At 42.3% G+C, this 19537-nt stretch overlaps 1 long non-coding RNA gene across 1 annotated transcript in view; it reads left to right on the forward strand.

Annotated features, from left to right (window-relative positions):
• Nucleotides 1-19151, forward strand: part of LOC139036215 (uncharacterized) — a 129404-nt gene extending 110253 nt beyond the window's left edge. The window contains exon 3 of the long non-coding RNA XR_011488918.1: nucleotides 18999-19151. This is a non-coding gene — a long non-coding RNA (uncharacterized lncRNA). The remainder of the gene's footprint in view (nucleotides 1-18998) is intronic.
• The last annotated feature ends 386 nt before the right edge of the window (nucleotides 19152-19537 follow it).

The raw sequence follows: 19537 nt of genomic DNA on the forward strand, positions 1-19537 counted from the left end.
AAGCCTTTGGTGGAAAGTTTATTATTCTCCTCTTTGAAACTGAAGACTGTGGCCCTCGCTGGTTTTTTTTTTTTTTTCTTTTTAAAGTTTAAAGAAACCCTAAAATGACTTAAATAATCACCCCAGGTCCTTTAAAGATCAGACAACACTTTCAGCCTGCCCAAGGAGTATGTATTTCTTGGAGAAGGGAACACCATTTTAAGGCTAACACAGGAAGCCACACTCAGGATTCAAAGTCTAGGGTTAGTATTTAGTATGGTTTTGCAGCCTGTTTTCCATACGTGGTGATGACTGAATAGAAACCCCCAACACCAAGGCACAGAGATGGAGAAGCCGCAAACCCTGATGAGGTGGGCAGGAGATCAATTTGGTCACTGGTCTGTATGGACCAGGGGCCAGTAAACTCTCTGTGAAGGGTCATAGAGGAAATCTACTGGACTTGGTGGGCCACTGACAGATTGCAACCAGTCACCTCTGCTGTGTGTGAAAGCCGCCACAGACAGTAAGTGAAAGAATGAATCAAGCTGTGTCCTGATGAAATAGTACCTACAGAAATAGGCAACACGTAGGCTCAAGTCTGCCAACCATCAGTTGAGACCGTGAAAGCCTTCTCCTGGGGTGAGAAGGAACCCCAGCAGAAGCAGAACCTGTGTTTAGAGGTTCAAAGTTGTCAAGGAGGCACCCCTCCGTTGTGTCAAAGACGGCAAAGGTTTCCCACCTAAAGGGCTGCAAAGTAACCAGTTCAGTTGTTTTCCATAGGGTCTAATTATTTCTTCTCTTTTAAATATTTCTATGGCCGAAATGTGTTTAACAGAGAGAAAGAGGGAAGAGAAAGGACAGGAAGTTAGTACAAAGGAAAACTGGATTATGCAAGGAAATTGACAGATTCTACTGGACAGACCCTTGAGGCCCAAGAAGGTTTGCTGACAGGGCAGGAAAGACAGAAAAGAAGGCTGAAGGGTGGCCCAGTGAGGGGCTTTTAAAACAGTGGATATCCCACATGGAAAACTGAGCACTTGAGGTTTGTGGTTGAGAGCAGGGCTTCTGGAAACAAACAGATCTAAGTTTTAAATCCTGGTTCTACTATTTACTAGCTGTCTGACCTTGAGCTTATTTCTTAACCTCCAAGCCTCAGTCTTCTTATCTGTAACATGGGAATAAGAATACTTTAACTTGCAGGATGTCTGTAAAGAATAAAAAGTATGTTGAACCCTTAACACAACATAAGTACCTGGTAAATGGAAGCAAGTCTAATGAATGAGGTTTTGAGCAGGAAATTCATATTGAGAGCAACTAAAATTAAAATGGAATTAGCATCCCAAGTGAGTGGAAAACAAAGCAGTAGACACAAGCATAGCTCTTCTCTTCTAGAATTCTGTGTTCTAGGTTCACTCATTTTTCATTACAGCAGATGTTTCTCATCACTTACTGTATTCTTGGTGCTGCGGTAGTTTCTGGGGTTACAAAAATGAGCAAGGTTCTTCACTTCTGACAATAGAAAGTTGAAAAAGCCTTGTGGCTTGACACGGCCACGTAGCTTAATAGCTGACTTGTTGTTAGGCTGTTGTCTTTGAGCTGCAAACCCACCTTTCTGTACTCCACTTAGTACACTGAAGGTGACGTTCTGGAAACCACTTCTTACCGTCGCCAGTACTGTACTGCTTAGTAATCGTCTTCTATACCAAGGTCATAGAGGACTGTGCTCCATAAAGTCACAAGTGACCTGCAGGCTTCATTTTCCTTGTTTGTACAGCATAGATTGGAACAGTAGATGCCTCTGAAGGTCTGTCGGAGATTTAGGCCCTTGGACTAGTACCTGGCACACACAGCTCTATAAGTGTTTATTGAAATAGACAAATAAATATCTGTTTACTTAATAGCAGTTAACACTGATTATTTCATTTTACAATCCAATTTCATATTCATTAACTCATTTGCTGCTTAAATAATCCCACAAATGAAAGAAAATTAACTCTCCAAAGGCTAAAATAATAGTCACACAGCTCAGGTCAAGCAGTGAGACTCTATTCACCTCACCACACCTTCTTTTGCCTCCATATCAGCTATTAATATAATGTGGCTTTATCTCCCATCATGCTGTCAGTGGATAAATTTGGCTTCCTGATACAATGTGCAAGCTTTAGAAAATTCAGTAGTTTTATTTAAATAATTAACTTTGTTAATAAAATAGAAAAATTATTAACCTTTTCTTGTGTCCTTCCCTCTCGAGATATTAGTTACTTTTCCATATTACAACATAGATACGCATACCCCTTTAATCAGTGTAATTTTACTTTTTCTAGAAAAATTCTATTTAGGCCCACCAAATTTTCCACTGGATTTATCCCTTTACAAGTAAATCTGTCTGCTTCCACCCTGATTTCAAGGACCTTCCAGTGATGATTGGCAGGAAAAAGAAAAGGCCACCTAGAAGACAGGAAAAGAATGAATTTTGACTTCAAAAGGATCTATAGATTTGCCACTTAGCTGCAAGACATTAGGAGAATTACCTAGCCTGTTCTGACATGAAAGCATTCAGCACAACGGATACTCAGCAATATAAATACAAATATTTACATTTAATATTTAATAATATTTACATTAAGTGTTTATGTTTAATATATGTAAGCATCTACTTGTGGAATATAAACCTTACAACTACCCCCAGACATAAGTGTTCAAGTAGTGTAGCCCAAAGAAAATGATAATATAATTCTGCTTTTTAGCAGAATGCATTATAGGTAGCAGTTCAATTATTCCAAAATGGATGACAATTGTTTCTAAGAAAAGTAATCATGATGATTAAACTGATGCTTTCTGCGGTTAATTCTGAAATGACTGTAGTTATGCTATCTGTTGGTAGATTGGGCTATTGCATTAAGGGATAAGGTTGGTTTTGTCTACACACCTCATATAGAGATGTGAGGCATTCCATTTATGCTCTCAGCCAGCAAACATTAAAAAATAAATACAGCTGTATGTATGTGCCTGGGCACACCACCTGAATGTATTGCCTTAGAGAGTGTGTTTTAGAATCACAGAATTTGGAGGCTGAGAGGCACCCTATGGAAACTCTCTCTCGCCCAGTTGATTTTACAGAAGAAAACCTCAATATGTCACAAGTCCAGGTCAAGCATCTGGTTGGTGCTGGCGGGTCACCAAACACAGCTTATCCTTGCCTGCCCCTACACCACCCATCCATCTCCCTCTCTACTGTCCTTGCAAGTCCCCGGTACAGCTCAGCCTGCAAGCCTGTGCTGTGATTCTGTGAGCAATAATTTTCCGTTCGCACTTCCCAGGCCTGTTCCAGCTGGAAAGATGGGAGTTGTAAACTTTGACTTATGCAGTTGAATGAGACATTGTTTGATGGAAGTGTGTGGGCGGGGAAGCTAACAAACCCCAATTGCCAACTCTTGAAGCAAACATGCTCCCTTTATCCCCCAATGTCGTTTTTGACGTAATGAGCATGGCTTCCAATTTTCCTTGCAAATCAGCACACTGGTGACCATGGCAACTGGCATGCTCAAAAGATGCCCTGTCAAAGGGCTTTGAAAGGCCTACAGACATTTGTATTAGGTGGGCACAGCCACTCTGGCCAGCGCCTAACAAACACCCAACTAGACCGTGCTCCTCAAAATGAAGCATGCAAACATTTGTATTTCATTAAACAGAAATTAATAAGACTCCAATAGGAAGAGGCAAAGAAGTTTTTTTGTGTATACAGCTGTGTTATGAAGTCATACAGAGAATGCTCATATGAATAATGATTGCACATGTGTATTCAATTTATTTCGTTTACCTCTTACATGGTCTCCTTCAACTTTTTTTTGTATAGGTTTTTCAGAAATCGATCACACATTTCAGAGCTGGCCAGGCCAGTTCTCTTGAAATCTCTTTTTACACAATGGGGCCCCGATAGCACTTCTATATTTAAAAACCACCCTGGATCATAAGCAAGTTATACTTTTGGAAAATGAGCATGTTCTGTCCTTGATGACAAAGGGACATGAGTCTATTGTTTGACACTATTAGAGGGGGAAATAAATGTTGAAGTCTATGTCCAGAAATAATGAGCCTCTACATTAAAAAAGTAGGATAAGTGTGGGTTTTAGTGCAATGACAGACAGAAGGACTCACAAGAGAGGCAGTGTTCTCTTGTGACAGTCCCTCCTCTGGGCTCCGCCCACATCTTTTGTTTGCATCCCCATAAAACAAAAGGAGGCTGGTGCCGGAGGGTAGTAAACGTTTTGAAGGGGAAAATGGAGGGGAGAGAAATAGAAGGCAAAAAGAAGAAGGAGCGGGAGGAGCAAGTGAAGGAGAAAAAGAGAGAGAAGAGAGAAAAAGAAGAAAGGAAAAAAGGAGATATTGAGAAATTCCGCAGTATGCTGACTGTGCATGCTCTTTGAAGCTATGGGAGTCTCATTTATTCAGGCAGGTCCATCTAAATGCTTGTCTTAAAATGAATTGGCAACAAAAAAGCAGGGATGGAGGGACTCATTGGGTTTCTAACCCAGCACCCATATATAAACGAGCTGTGCTTTAGTCATAAAAGTGTTAGTTGCTTAGTCCTGTCTGACTCTTTGTGACCCCATGGACTGTACTCCACCAGGCTCCTCTGTCCATGGAAGTCTCCAGAGAAGAGCACCGGAGTGGCTGGCCATTCCCTTCTGCAGGAGAACTTCCCAGCCCCAGGATCGAATCCAGGCCTCTCACATTGCAGGAGATTGTTTACCACCTGAGCCACCTAAGAGCCTTCAATTCAATGAACCTTCATTGGTCACAGCTTCTCATGATGTCTTCTCGTCTAATATGACGTTCATTGATAGCTTTGACGTTCACTGATAGACATCCAGCTTGATCACAGCTCTCTTATTTAGGCTTCATGACACTTTGGCATTTCCCCACCTGCAAAACCCCCACAGAACTTTACCTTCTAAACTCAGCCTTTAGGGCAGCTCTGTTTCCTTCTGGCTGCGATTTGCTCTTCTTATCACACAGAAGGCAACTTCCATTTTCCTCTAAACCTCCATCTTTCAGGTTGAACTTGATCACAGGCTGGGTGGGCGGGAGCTAGAACATGGAAGTATGTCTCTTTCTAGAAATGATTATAAAACAGGAACTTTCATGCCTTGTGCAGAGCCTGTCCCTTCAAATAAGCAATGTGATGTCAGCAAAAGTACAGAGGCTCCTTGAGGTCTGACCGATGCAGGGGATGATGCCCTGGAAAGAACAGTGGCACCTTGGCCCAGACAGTGGTTCACATGTAAAAATACCAATCTCACCTTGCCTTCAAACAATTCTAGACTTTGCACCCAAATATGATAAGTTGCTGAAGTAATTTATGCCTGACTTGGTTCTAAAGTGTTTTTCCTCATTATCAAGATGTATTCTTAACCACAATTAGTGGTGAGCAACACAGTTAAGGGGATAAATGAAGTTTTTCAAGTGTGTGATTTGCAACCCTATTGTTAATGGCAATAAAAGATAAAATCCTAGTTGTCCCCCTCTGTTCTGGGTGTAAGTGAGGAGACTGAATACAAGTGTCTTCTGCATTGTGATGGGGGCTGATGTGGAGGGGAGACAGCAAGGGAATTAAGCAAAATGCCAGATGCAACTGATCTTTCAATTGTCTTATTTTTTTTCTGTTATTAAACTATAAGCTGTAGATTTCTTAGTTCTCACAGAACTCATTTTAGACCTACTTTATTTTTTAAAAAAAGAAATTCTTAAGTAGGATATTTTGTGTTGTTGCTGGACTCTCTTCTGTGATGGGTAATGTGTTTGATTGTTTGAGATTTTGTGTTTTAAAATGTAGCACTTGACTTTTTGCCAAGTAAAAATAAATAAATATTATTCCAGTGGTGGGGGCGAGGCAGGGGAATCTTTCCAAGGTTCATCTTCAACACTGTAATACACATTGATCAAAGTGAGAAAATAACCAGCTAACTATGATTTCTTTTATCCTTATTTCACCCATGTATTGCAGCATAACAAATTGCCCAAAACTCAGCAGTTTAAAACAACTCTTATCACAGTTCTGTGAGTCAGGGAGCCTTTGGTTCAAGTGCTTTCATGAGGCTGCAGCCAGGCTGTCAGTGAGGCTGGGGTCTCATCTGCATACCCCATTGGGGAGGGTCAAGCTCCAAGCCCACTTGTCTGGTGGTGGTTAGGACTCAATTGCTTGTAGGCAGTTAGGTCTCTTCCCTTCTGGCCATTAGTTACAGATCTCCGTTAGTTCCCTGCCACGCAGACCGCTCCATGGGGCTGACTGAAAACATGGCAGCTAGCTTCCTGCCAGAGTGAGTGATGAGAGAGAGCAAGAGAGAATATTCAGGACAGATACCATAGTCTTCTTATAACTTAATCTCCATTATACTCCGTTGTGTTTACGCACTAAGTCACTTCAGTTGTGTCTAGCTCTTTGCAAACCCATGGACTGCAGCCCTCCAGGCTCCTCTGTCTGTGGGATTTTCCAGGCAAGAATACTGGAGTGGGTTGCCATTCCCTCCGGAAGGGGATCTTCCCAACCCAGGGATCAAACCCAAGTCTCTTGCATCTCCTGCACTGGCAGGCGGACTCTTTATCACTGTGCCATCTGGGAAACCCTCAGAGGTCCACAGTGAAGGTTAAATGGATGAGGTCTGGGGATTTTATAAAGCACTTTGTACATTGTAAAGTTCCATACACCTTAAGTCTTATTGTTATGTAGCCTTTATCATAAACGGATCAGGACAGAAAGTAATGAAAACAGCCTTCAGCCAGTCAGCTCATCTCAGGTGTCTCTCTGTATGTCCATTTTTTTCACAGTGGGGAAACATCAGCATCTGTAAGGAAGTAAGAGGGGAAAACAAGTGACCTGTCCCCTTCACACTGAAGTTTCAATGCAACGCATTCACAGTGTGCTGGGCACTTAGGAAGGCTCTCTGGCTAGTCTAGCTTCCCGTGATCTCTATTTGAGTCTCTCTGGTGCTTCATCCGAAGCAAGAGCTTCTCTCCTGGAGCCTCTCCTGCAGGTTCTCTGTTCCCTCCACCATCCCTTTTCTCTGCTTTCTGTCCCTTGGACACCTTCTCTCTGAGATCTCTCTCTATCACTTGGGTGGTGACGGCATTTTGGGACGTCAGTCAGTATCAACTCCGCCTTCTCCCACAGCAAATCACCAAGTATGAAGCCTTTTCAGTATCCTCAAGTATACATCTTATACACAGACAAGGCCTTTCAGAGTTTAGGCTGGTTTCCAAAAAGCAATTTTAGATTTATTAAAGTCATATTAAAAATACAATTCCTCTTTAAGCTTTTGAATACACCCTATATAAATTGCATTATTTTATTTGTAAGACTATGAGTTTTAACAATGATTGTTAAGGTTCCTTTGATTAATACATGGTCTAATTTTATAAACCAAAGTAATTAAACACCTTTGAATGTTTTTAATTCATTTATTAATGTATGTACTTTTAAGTACACTTGAAATGTCTAATGACAGACATCTTCATGCATCTATGTATTTCCTATGAATCTAATCAAGCAACTTTTAAAATGTGATCAATCTTAAGTTCAATAAAATGTTCCAATATTGTTTATAGCTTCAGTAAACATGTTAGTATATGTTAGGCTATAATGGATAACAAATGAAATGTGAGATCTTGGTGGATAACACAATGAAAAAAAAAATCAACCAGACACCATTAGCTGATTTGGTTTTTTGGCCTCACCACCCAGCATGTGTAATCTTAGTTCCCTGACCAGGGATCAAACCCATGCCCCCTGCATCCCTGCATTAGAAGCATTGAGTCTTAACCACTGGACCACCAGAGAAGTCCCAGCAGAAGTCTTTATTCAAAAATCCAAGCACACAGAAATTTCCAAGTGGGATTTCTGACTTAGGGAAGCAGGGCAGAATGTTTCACAGGCTTTAGCAAGAAGGGATCTGCTCCTATTGAGTCAGTTTCAGGAATAGCTGTATCAAGGAGAGTTTTCAGAAGAGAGAATTTTATTCTCTCTTCTGTGTATGCATATTAACAGCCATGGTTTGGGCATTTGGATTTTTTATCAAAAGGGGTGAAGGTTAACATGTACAAGAAGGGGCTGAGGGGGCATATCTATTGGGAGCAAAGATATGTGAGAGTCACAGTGAAAAACAATCTTGTCTTTCATGGTCTCTCACAACACAGTCCAGGTTTACTTCCCCTTCAGGTGGAGGGTGGAACCCCCCCTCAATCTAGTAGCTACACCAGCCAGGTTATCTGCGTCCAAGGGCACCTTCACAAGAAAACCAAGGATGGAGGAGACAGTCTTAACTCTAGCTGCTCCTATCTGAAATAAATATTAAATAGAGATTTCTTAATGTGAAAATATGAATGATACAATTTTAATTCTTTAAAAGATTCCTATACTTAGTTCTGTGTCTTCCCAGGGGCTTCTTTCTGACTATGCAATAAAAGATATTTGGGGATTTGCTTTCTTGAGACTGAATCACAACTGGAGATTTTAGCCAGGAAGCTTGGTTTATGAATTCATGCCTGTAACTGGAGCATTATAGTGAAGAAACAGCCCTGTCACCCTCAACACCCACATAGCCCATGTCCATGCTGTCCATATATCCATAGCCATCCATAGCCATAGCCCATGTCCACACAGCATTCATGGAATAGGGCAGAGATGGATTGTTACCTGTCCTGACTGCTAAGTTATCTATTTAGAATTTGCATTTCTTTTTTAAAAAAAAGTAATTTTCTTTATGTATTTGGCTGGCTTTGTCTCTGCGTGGGCTTTTCTCTGGTTGCAATGCACAGGCTTCTCGTTGCGGTGATTTCTCTTATTGTGGAAGACAGGTTCTAGGTACATGGGCTTCAATAGCTGAGGCAAGAGGGCGCAGTACTTGTGCTTCCTCGGGCTCTAAAGCCCAGGCTTAATAGTTGTGGTAACCGTGCTTAGCTGCTCTGAGGCATGTGGGATCTTCCCGGATCAGGGATTGAACCTGCGTCTCCTGCATTGGCAGGTGAATTCTTTACCACTGAGCCACCAAGGAAGGCCTAATTTGCATCCCTTTGACTCTTAAGACACAAAAATGTCTTCTTCATCTAATTCAAATACCTTTGAACTTAATGTAAACCTGCATTCCTTTCATAAAGATTTGTGAGTATTGCAGTGTTAAACAGAAGTGAAAGAATGGGTATTCATCTTGAAAGGGAAAGTGTTAGCTGCTCAGTCGTGTCTGACTTTTTGTGACCCCATGGACTGTAGCCCACTAGGCTCTTCTGTCCATGGGATTCTCCAGGCAAAAATACTGGAGTTGATTGCCATGCCCTTCTCCAGGGGATCTTCCCAAACCAGGGATTGAACCTGGATCTCCCACATTGCAGGCAGATTCTTAAACCTCTGAGCCACCAGAGAAGCCACATTTATCTTGAAGGTAGAGGATAAAGATGGAAGATGCTACCAAGATGGTTTAAGAATGGAACCCTTCTGCCTACCACCCAAAAAACAAACAAGCAAATAAAAACAGTCTCACACTATAGAGCTTGATCCTATGTATTTTATGTGCTTAAAAAAAAAAAAAAAAAAAAAACGCATCAGCTGCCTCCCCATCGTTACAGAAGGACCCCCATATACTTGGAAAGATCCCAACCAGGATGGGACATTCAGGCTAGCAATAGAATCAAAGGCGAAAAGGTAAAGACCTTCCACAAATATGTCTTAGCTGGGTGGGGGAAGAGGGACCTGCAGCCACCAAGTACATACTAATGGGAGCCTGGGAAGCAGGACAGGAGACCCTGCCAGGGAGGTGAGGAGAGTGAAGGTTGCTCAGTGGTGTCTGACTCTTTGAGGCCCATGGACTATAACAGTCCATGGAATTCTCCAGGCCAGAATACTGGAGTGTGGGTAGCTGGTCCCTTCTCCAGGGCATCTTCCTAACCCAAGGATTGAAAGCAGGTCTCCTGCATTGCAGGCAAATTCTTTACCCACTGAACCACCAAGGAAGGTGAGGAGGCATCGTATTTATGGTAATTAACTGGGGAGAGGAGAGAGAGCTGACTGCAGGCAGGACAGTGAGGGGTAAAGATGCCAAGAAGCCTGACAGCAAACAGCAGTTCAGCACTGCTGTGAAATGGTCTTGGAAGGATGAGAAACCACCAGGCATTGTCATCAGGATTCTGGATTTAGTCCTAGAGCTAAATGGGAGGCACTGACAGATGTTAAGTAGAGAAGTAACATGATTAAAATTTCATGTAAGGAAAATCAGTCTAGTGTAAACCGCTAGGTAGGGGGAGCTGGCTGAAGACAGGGAGACAAGTCAGAAGGTGGTTGCATTTATTTATGTAAGACATGGTGAGGGCCTGCCTCAGAAATTATACATGTGCAGATGGAAGAAGAAGATGAGTTCTGCTTTTAGGAGACAAAACATTGAAATAAAAGCAATTCTTTGAGTAAAGGAAGAATTTTCAGAGTCAGGAGTTAGAGAATTATATGAGGGCCCTAAATAGCAAAATGAGAAATAGACCTGCAATTCCCAGAGAACAGAATTCACCCTCTATACTGAAATGCTCAACTCGCCATACTACCCTCCCAGCCCTGTTCCCTTTTCCCTGCCTTTCAGCAATCTGAACTCCCTAATCTGCCCTAAGGGCTGCCCAGTAACCAGGCCCATGGCCCATGTTTCTTCTGGAATCAGCTGACACTTGCTTGCTTTCTGACAAAGAGACACTCCCATCACTACTCCAGAGCCCAGATTCCATATCTCTAAACCATGAACAATAATAATACTGCTTCCTGGGGTTGCTGTGGGGACTTGAGACTATGTGTGTGCAAGTACCCCGTAAATGTCTGTAAAGCACTGTACCAGTGTGAGGTGTTGTCGATGATAGCCAAGTAAGAAAGGGAGGAATGCTAAGGCAGGAATGCTGGAGGAGAGAGGCGGAAATGGACGGAGCGTTGTCTGGGACTGGTCACTATATACAGAATTAAGTGCAGGCTGTGCTCGCAGTCCCACGGTGAGAGTCAAGCTCTGTAAACAGTCCTGTGCTGGAAAGCACGTGGACTTGGCAAGCCTTCAGTTTGAATCCTAACGTCACCACTGGCTAACTGTGTGGGTTTCAACAAGTTACCTAACATCTCTGAGCCCTCATTACTTTATCTGTAGTATAAGATGATATCTTCTCACTTACAGTGGGATTTTTTTTTAATATTTATTTTTATTTATTTACTTGACTGCACTAGGTCTTAGCTGCGATACACAGGATCTTTAGTTATGGCATGCAAACTCTTAATTGTGGCATAGTTCTCCAACTAGGGATCAAACCTGGGCCCCCTGCATTGGGGGTGCAGAGTCACTGGACCACCAGGGAGGTCCCCCTTACAGTGTTTTTATGAGAATTAAATGAGTTATCAGAAGCTGGGTCGTATACAGAAGGGGATTGAAAATGTTGGTTTCCTTCTCCTACTCTCTTTCTTCCTGAGAAGTAATTTAGTTTCAGGAGAAGCTCAGCTTCTACGAGAGCTGCTTTCAGAAAGGAAAATACTGCCAGCCTGAATTTTGTCCTGTCCCTTCTCATGCCAGGAGTGGTTAACTATCAATCAGTGAAATCTCCAGAAGGCCCGAGGGGCTACATTATCAGAAACATGTGAACTGCTGATGAGAGTGCAGTGAGTCAAAAAAATAATGGACTCAAGTAAATCAAGTGGCTTCATGTGTTACTGAAAATACGTGTATGTGAACTTAAACCTCAGTAATTTGGGGCACAGTTGTTATCTATAATGTTTGCTCACTGTTCCTTAGGAGATCTGGCAAATGTCACTTTTGGAAGGGACTTTGTTCAAATCTCTTCAGCCCTCATTACACGAGACAGTCTACCAAAGTGGGTGGGATGCAATATTCTTCCTAAAGTTAATGCATGCACTACTTAGGAATACGGAAGGATGAGGTGTGTTAAAGGAACAAAGGTGGAGACCTGGTCATGGTGGCTGAGGCTCTCACAGGCAAGAGTCAAAGTTGGGAAGAAACCATGAGGAGGCCAAGAAAACCTGGCATGGCATTGACTATTAGGAGGCTCAAAAGGGGTCAAGTGCTTTTCTTCTAAGCACTTATTGTGATGAATTCCCTTTCATCTAATGTGGTTTCTATTGACATTAGCTTTCAGACTTTCCTGAATGATTTCTTAAATGTACTGTTTAGTGGAGAGGCTGGGGGAGAAGAAGCAGGAAGAGGTGTAAGTCTGCATCTCAGCGAGTTTCGTTCCCCCATCCAAACAGATGTTGTCTGCTGAGGGCAGCACAGCATAAAACATGACTACTGGATCTGGCGTAAAATGGACCAGTTAACCTTCGCTGATTGAATCCTACAAAAGTAACAAGACTGCATTGTGGCTGGATGCTATTTAAAAAAGCACAGTGTCAGCCAAATTGCTCATCTCCTGTCATGGTCACCAGCATATTCTGAGCAGCTGGATGGCTCGCAGTCCCCTCCATCCGCCTGGAGCCCCGCAGGCCTGTGCTGGGCTCTTAACGGGCTTTAAACATGAAACTCTCAAGATGAACCCCACTCAACTGCTCCGAGGATTTCGGCCTTGGGTCTGGAATAATGAAAATAAAAGGACAATCTCCTCCTCCTTTTCTTCTCATATCACTTACCAAACTTGGGGAATCTCTGTTTTCCTTTCTCATTACTGTTTCCTTCTTTGCTCACAACTTTGTACCTTTTCAGCACCCTCTCCTTATGATGGTGATGAGCAAAGGGGTTCCCACACTCTTTAGGTCTAGGACAGTGATTCTCTGTTCCTGAGAAATCCCTGGAAAGCTAGTTAAAAACTCAGGCAGGCAAGCCCCAACATCTATGCACATGTGCTAAGTCACTTCAGTCGTGTCTCTTTGTGGTGACCCTATAGACTGTAGCCCACCAGGCCCCTCTGTCCATGGGATTCTCCAGGCAAGAATACTAGAATGGGTATTCGCTTCTCTAGGGGATCAAATCTGAGTCTTACATCTCCTGGGTTGGCAAGTGGTTTCTTTACCACTAGCACCACCTGCAAAGCCCCCCAACATCTATAATTTCAATGAAATAAATGTGAAGGAGTGTGGTCTGAAAATCAATGCTTTTAGCCCCATCCCACTCCTACCCCTTCCATCTCAGGTGATCCTGACACAGATGGACAAAGCACCAGAAACACCCGACCAGCATGGCCAGCGTGCACAGCTCAAGAGAGAGTTGAGTGGGGACCGACACCCACACCCTGCATCTCCTCTGATCTGTCTAACTCTTTGCATTGGCTTCTCTTTCTGGAACCAGAAGATTCCCAGGCCTTTGTTCTCAGAGCATGGCTCTAATTCTACAGACCCCCTCTGACTGGTGTGACTGGAAGGACTCATACACTGAGGACTGAAATGTCTCTAGTCCGGATCTTGCTTCAAAGCTCCAGACAGTGACGTCCACCTGGAAGCATCCCACAGCTACCTCAGTTTAACGTGCTCAGAACTTAAGTCGTGAGTGTTGGTTCTGGATAAGATGAGTAAGCACTCTCTGCCCCTCTGACACTCTCACTGAATGCAGCTCTAAAACCCAGACCAGCTATTTGAGGACTCTGAAAAATACCAGGCAGGCTAGGATAGAAGACCAGAGAATTCAGTGTACGTGCCCCTGAACTAGTGATGAGCTTCCCATTTTTCCTCCCGTGTCCGCTAACCTGGATACAAGACAGCCTGAAAGCCAGCAGCGGGAACCAGATGTGCAGAGGCCACTGCAGACGTATAGAAGGCACACCCTCGACTCTGGCATTGTTGTCGTTCAGTCACTGAGTCACGTCTGACTCTTTGTGGCCCCATGGACTGCAGCACGCCAGGCTTCCCTGCCCTTCATTAACTCCCAGAGTTTGCTCAAACTCGTGTCCAGTGAGTTAATGATGAAGTCCAACCATCTCATCCTCTGCCTTCCCCTTCTCCTCCTACCTTCAATCTTTCCCAGCATCAAGGTCTTTTCCTAAGAGTTGACTCTCTGCATCAGGTAGCCAAATTATTGGAATTTCTGCTTCAGCATCAATCCTTCCAATGAATATTCAGGGTTGATTTCCTTTAGGATTGACTGGTTTGATCTCTTTGCTGACTGACTCTGGCTTGCAGAGTGGGAAGGAGCTCCTGCAAGAAAACCTCCTGCTGTTTCTCCCCTACCCGTTCCCTAGACCCTGGCTCCAAGCTATCCTTCCAGAGAGGTGGAAGCAAGAACTGTGTGCGCCGGTGCCGTGGGGGTAAATGCTTTCTACCTTTCTACAACTTGCTTTTGTTTTCCTAATGGTGTGTTTTGAAGGACAGATGTTCATGTTGACAAAGCCCTATGTACCTTTTGTGTGCTAAGTCACTTCAGTAGTGCCTCTCTCTTTAAGATCCTATTGACTCAAGCCCACCAGTTTCCTCCATCCATGGAATTCTCCAGGCAAAAATACTGGGGTGGGTTGCCAATGCCCTCCCCAGGGGATCTTCCCAACCCAGGGATTGAACTCACATCTCTTGTGTCTCTTGCTTTGGTAGGTAGGTACTTTACCACTAGAGTAGATTTGCTCAAATGTTTATCATTTTAATGTTCTTCATTTCCTCCAGTATATGTGAATTTCTGCCTGTTAATAGTTTTCTTCAACCTGAAAAACATCTTTGAGGATTTCTTACACTGTGGGTCTGCTAGCAACAAATTCTTTCTGCTTTGATTCACCTAAAAGTCTCTTTATTTCACTTGCATTAATTTTTTTTTTCTTTTTTGTTCTCTGTATAGAATTTCGAGTCAGCAGTGTGTTTTTTTAATCATGTTGATTATACCATGTCTTCTAGCTCTGTTTTTTTTTTTTTATTATTATGAGAAGTAGCTATTATTCATAGAATTATTCTCCCTTATGTAGCATGTCTTCTTTCTTTGGATGCTTTTAATATTTTCTCTTAGTCTTTGGTTTTCCATAGTTTGTCTGTAATGTGGTTAGTTATGTTTTTATTTGCACTTATCCTACTTGGGGTTTGTTGAGCTTCATGGATGTTTGGACTACTGTTTTGAATCAAATTTAGAACGATTTCAATAATATAGTTGCAATATTTCCTGCTTCATTTCCTCTCTCCTCTCCTTACGTATGTCTTAGACTTCTAGAGAGAGTCCCACAGCTCAATATAAAAAAATCTTTTTCTCTCTGACTTTCAGCTTAGCTAATTTCTATTGTCCTGTCTAGTGACCAATTTTCTATTTCTAGTGACCTACTGATTGTCACTACTCCTTTCACCTGCGGTGTTTAATCTCCCGTCAGTCACGGGAAATGAATATTTTCAGATACTGGGTTTTTCAGTTCTTGGATTTAAATTTGATTCTTTTTTCAATTTACATATCAAACCTGACAATTCCCTCCCTACCTTTTCATCCATCATACTCATGCATTCCTGTAAATTCATTAACATATTTACCATAAATATGTTAAAATCCTTATCTGTTAATTTCAACATCTGGTTGGTCTATGGGTCTCTTTCTATAATTGACTTTTCTCTTGACTATGTGTCATATTTTCCAGTATTTTTCCATGCTAGTAAATTTTTATTTTATAGTATATATGGTGGCTCAGATGGTAAAAAAATCTGCCTGAAATGCGGGCAACCCAAGTTTGATCCCTGGGTTGGGAAGATCCCCTGGAGAAGGAAATGGCAACCCATTCCAGTATTCTTGCCTTGGGAATTCCATTGACAGAGAAGCCTGACCTGCTACAGTCTGTGGGGTCGCAGAGTCAGAAACCACTGAGCAACTAACACTTTTCACTTTGAGACATTGTGGGTGAAACTTTGTAGATACTTTGAATTCTTTTCTTTCTGAAGAATGTTGACTTGTTTTAAAAGGCAGTTAAATTACTGGCAGAGAAACTTCATTTTTGGAGTTTGCATTTAGGCTTTGTAAGGGTGATTCTGTTTCAGTTTTGTGACTGCCATAGGGTGAATTATTTAGTCCCAAGTCCTAGGGCATAACCTTTGGGTTTTAAATTTTAAAAGCTTGAGGCATATTTTTCAGATCTGCTTCACTTGGCAGGATTTGAATTCCAAACTATGTCTGTAACAGGCAGCTGCTGAAACATCTGCTCAGTTTTTGCAACTTTCTTGCTCTTGTTTCTCGGGGCATCTTGGAGACTCATCCCATGCATATGCAGTTTAGGAATCAGCTGAAGGTGTGACTTGAGTGTCTACACAGACTTGGGGGCTTCCCTGGAATTCCCCACCCCTCTCAATTTTAAGCGTCTCTGGCAGTCCCAAACTCCACTCATTTCTCAGTCCTATGCCCTATGGCAGAAAGCCTGCCACTTTGTGCTTCAGCTTCACCTGCCACACTGATGGACCTGGGCATACCCTTGCTGCTGCTGCTGCTAAGTCGCTTCAGCCGTGTCCGACTCTGTGCGACCCCATGGACGGCAGCCCACCAGGCTCCTCTGTCCCTGGGATTCTCCAGGCAAGAACACTGGAGTGCGTTGCCATTTCCTTCTCCAATGCTTGCTAAGTCGCTTCAGTCATGTCCGACTCTGTGTGACCCCATGAACAGCAGCCCACCAGGCTTCTCTGTCCACAGGATTCTCTAAGCATGAACACTGGAGTGGGTTGCCATTTCCTTCTCCACGGGGTACCCTTAGGTAGGGGGAAGACAACATGGAAATGTGGATCTCACTCAGTAAGAATCAAATCTGCTCCAGTTTCTGCCAGCTTTTGTTTAACTGCCAGTTGTTTGTTCTTTCTTTCCCCCACTTTTAGAATTGTTATTGGCAGGAGAGGAGCCAAACATTCCACTGTGCCATTACTCTTTTTTTCATAATTTTCATCTGTTTCCCCTCTGTGTTATGGTCTGGATAATTTCATCACATATATCTTTCCATGCATTAAATTTCTCTCTGGCTTTGTTTCAGTGGCTATTTAATCTGTCAATTGAGATTTTAATTTCAGTGACTGTGTTTTTCATTTATAGAAATTTTATCTTTTTCACATCAGCCTGTTTTTTCCCCAAGGGCTCTGTTCTTTTCCTATGTTTTTAATTCTGCCTTAAGTTCCTTGTCATTTCAACCATACTTATTTATAACCTCTATCTGAGAACTGTAATACCTCTATATTCTGCAGGATCAAATCAAATTACTTATTTGTTCAATTGACTTCTACTCATGGTGTATTGTATCATTATATGTTTGAGGTTTTGACTTATATTTGGATTTCAAGTTTATGTTCAGCTGAGTTTTAGCTGTGGAGATGATCTGTGATCCTTGGTGAAGGGTATAACCCTGCCGAGAGGTTTTACATTGAATTGCCAGATATTCTGGTACTATTAGTGGCCTGGGTACACTTGTCAGCTAATTTCTTAATGTCAGGGTTCCTGTACCTTGGCAAACTTTTTTTCAACCAGAGTCCAGATCGAAATAGATAATTTTCCTCGACAGCTCCTTATGCCGATGGGTAGGTATATTTATCTGTGATGGTGCTCAGGCGCTCAGTCGAGTCCAACTGTTTGCGACCCCATGGACTGTAGCCCAGGAGGCTCCTCTGTCCATGGGATTTCCCAGGCAAGAATACTAGGGTGGGTTGCCATTTCCTTCTTCAGGAGGTCTTCCTGACCCAGGGATTGAATCTGTGTCTTCTGCATTGGCAGGCGGAGTCTTTACGCTGAGCCACCAGGGAAGCCCCAGATATGTTTATAGTTCTCCATAAAACTCAAGCCTCTTCATTTCACATCCATGAGAGTAGCTATGATTTAAAAAAGAACAAAACAGAATACAAAGGTGTTCACAGGCATGTGGAGAAACTGGGACTTCTATGCACTGCTGGTGGGAGTATAAAATAGTGCAGCCCCTTTGGGGAGTCGGATGGCAGTGCCTCAGAAATTAAAACAGGCTCACTATATGACCAAGCAATCCCGATTCTGGGAATATACCCAGAAGAATTGAAAGCAGGGAATTGAGGTAAAACTTGTACACTCCTATTCATTCATAGCAACAATATTCACAATAGGCAAAATGTGGAAGCAATCCAAACGTCCATTGATGAATGAGTGTGTGGGTTAATAAAATGTGATTTTATATGTATATTAGTATATTTACATATAAATTATAAATAAAATGGGATTATTATATATAAAATAAATTCATGTAACTATATAATATTATTCAGTCTCAAAAAAGGGGATACAACTCTGATACATGCTATAACACAGATGAACCCTAAAGATGTTATACTAAGTGAAATAAGCCAGTCACAAAAGAACAAATATTGTATGATTCCACTTAATGAGGTATGCAGAGTAGTCAGACTTATAGAGTCAGAAAGTAGAATGGTGGTTGCCAGGGGCTTGAGGGAGGCAAGGATGGGGAGTGCACAGAGTCTCAGTTTGGGATGAAGAAAAGGTTCTAGAAATGGATGATGGTGATGGATGCACAAATTGTGAATGTACTTAACACTATTGAATTGTACACTTAAAAAATGGTTAAGATGGTAAATTTTATGTTATTTCTGTTTTCCCCAGTAAAGAATAAAATAAAACTCAATCACCTTAGTTTCTAAAACTGAAAAGTATCCCCAGACCCAGGGGAGACACGCTGTCAGCTCATAGGCTTAATATTCTAGAAGTGAGCTGTTGGTCACTCAGTGGTGTCCCACTCTTTGTGACCCCAGGGACTGTAACCAACCAGGCTCCTCTGTCCATGGGATTCTCCAGGCAAGAACACTGGAGTGGGTCACCATTCCCTTCTCCAGGGGATCTTCCTGATCCCGAGACTGAACCTGGATCCCCTGCCTTGCTATCGGATTCTTTCCCTTCTGAGCCTCACTACTCTAGGGATTTATCTTCCTCTTTGAAGAGGTTAGCTATATATTTAAACACTACTTTTAGCATTTTATTTAAGCTGTTTTGTTAAAGAAGAGTTTCTGTTATTTCTCTACTTTTTCATAAATAGCCTCATCAAATGAAGATCCTAAATAGAGGTTGCAAACTGGTGACTTACAGATGTTCTCGTTTGTTTTTCAGCTGGGACATCTCACACAAAAAGTCAGATTCCCACCTTCTCTCGAAAATTTTGAAGCTTGTCCAATATTGGGCCACATTCTCACCTGGCAATGGAAGGTCAAACTAAGTACTGATTTCCCCTTTGAGATGGAATAAATGCTCTGGAGCTCGCCACACCTGTAAATCTAAAACTGACCTGTTTTACTTTCATAAGTACAAAATATATTACAGTTTGCAACTGTGGGACTAACAGGACTCTATCAGGTTTTTATGTGCAAATAATTTCTTCTTGTAGGAAGCCTTTTTAAATTCAAGCACATAATGCACTCTTTATAGTAGTCTCTTCCTCTTATTACAGGGAAGAATGAGAAGTTTGATTGAAGGTGTCCCTAAGAAGCAATGAGGTGTTATAAAGTTTTGGGCAAGGAGGGATCTTTAGTCTGTGCAACCTCTCTCATCTCCATAGACCTGCCTTCACGCTTCTAATCTTCTCCATCCTGTGTGTTTGCTTTGATTAGAAGGAACATGATAATGTATACAGAGCACTGCACCAGCAGTCA

This window comes from Odocoileus virginianus, chromosome 8 (genome assembly GCF_023699985.2).
Source record: "Odocoileus virginianus isolate 20LAN1187 ecotype Illinois chromosome 8, Ovbor_1.2, whole genome shotgun sequence".
Taxonomy (NCBI): Eukaryota; Metazoa; Chordata; class Mammalia; order Artiodactyla; family Cervidae; genus Odocoileus; species Odocoileus virginianus.